General features: G+C 44.5%; 1 pseudogene; it reads left to right on the forward strand.

Annotated features, from left to right (window-relative positions):
• The first annotated feature begins 1,234 nt into the window (after nucleotides 1-1,234).
• LOC102821506 lies at nucleotides 1,235-1,492 on the forward strand (annotated as a pseudogene).
• Nucleotides 1,493-1,547: the final 55 nt, after the last annotated feature.

A 1,547-nucleotide genomic window follows, 5' to 3' on the forward strand; every position in this document is an offset into this window, starting at 1 on the left:
TGGTAACCACGTTCATCACTGAAAAAGGGAAGTGAGGGATAAACAGCAATGAAGCTGTGAGCTAAGCCCTACAATGTTCAATAGACTCCTGTGAATCTGGGTGGAGACCTGGTTGTGGCAAGACCTGGGGACTCTTGGGCCCAGAGTCAGTGAAATAGCCACAGAGGATTAGCGTGGAGAGTGAAGTGTTCAGCTGATAAGAAGAGAGGGCACATACTTAAGAACACCCACTCTTGCAGATGAAACTTACTTGACCTGGCTTCAATGACTGGATGATCAGAGCTCAACTAGAAGACGAAAGAAAAGGGGGGAAAAAAAGTAATCTGATGCAATTTGATGAACTTGACCTACACCTATGGATGCAGTAGCTCCAAAGAGGAAACAAATCTTTACAGCAAGGATCATTCCCACCCCTCCATACACAGAATAGACAGGGATGTGCAACTTGGACATTGTCTACCCAAAATGGGGGTGGGGGCTACAAAGGCAAGAAGTGACTGGTTTACAAGCTTTCAAGAGGGAGTCTAGATCCAGAGGGCATGGAGGAAGGTAAAATCTCCACTGAGTTGTATCCAACCTGTCTGGGTGGGGCTGGTGAAAGGAGATGGGGACAGGGCTCTTGTACAATAGTGAATAATTGTTATCAGGACTAACTGTGAGAGTTGGAAATGTAAAGGTAGAGGTTTTGTAGCAAGGAGAGGAGTGATTGACTTTGCAGTCTAGGAGCGTTGGTTCGTGGGACCATCAAGGGAGAAGAGTGGAGTGCAGGAACCTACCCAGAGAAACAGTGTCACCAGAGATGGAGGCAGAGACAATGATGTGGAGAGATGGAGCGGCTGGGGACTCTAGACCCAGAGAGAGAGAGAGGGGCTGTGTACTGATGACCAGGGAGCAGGCTTGCAGGGTATACCCTTTGGTTGGTTGATGATGCATGGAGGGGATTGTAACCATGGCAATGAAATGATACATGATAGGATGAATGTAAAGCTAATTAATGTTCTCCCATGTAAACTATCACATTATTCACAATAAAACATTAAAAAAAAAAGATATAGCTTAAATGATAAACAGTATTTAAATAGGTAATAAAGATTGCAGAGGCTAGCAGATTTTATAGGAAGTACACAAGTAAAGTCAAAGAGGACTTGGGCCTTACAGCAGCTGCTTCAGTTAGGAGCTACGGACCACAGCTGGCTCGGCGATGAGGAGCCTGCACTATTCATCCATAGTCGACATGAGTTTACCACTCAATCCCAAACCTTTCCTGAATGGATTAACAGGAAAGCCAGTGATGGTGAAACTTAAGTGAGGAATGGAATACAAAGGCTACCTGGTGTCTGTAGATGGCTATATGAATATGCAGCTTGCAAATACAGAAGAATACATAGATGGGGCCTTGTCTGGACATCTGGGTGAAGTTTTAATAAGGTGTAATGTCTTTTATATCAGAGGTGTTGAAGAAGAGGAAGAAGATGGGGAAATGAGAGAATAGCATCTTTTGGGGCATATCTAATGTTGCTAGATGGACAAGTACCCTGAATGCCCCT

Source organism: Chrysochloris asiatica, unplaced genomic scaffold (genome assembly GCF_000296735.1).
Source record: "Chrysochloris asiatica unplaced genomic scaffold, ChrAsi1.0 scaffold00028, whole genome shotgun sequence".
NCBI classification, from domain to species: domain Eukaryota; kingdom Metazoa; phylum Chordata; class Mammalia; order Afrosoricida; family Chrysochloridae; genus Chrysochloris; species Chrysochloris asiatica.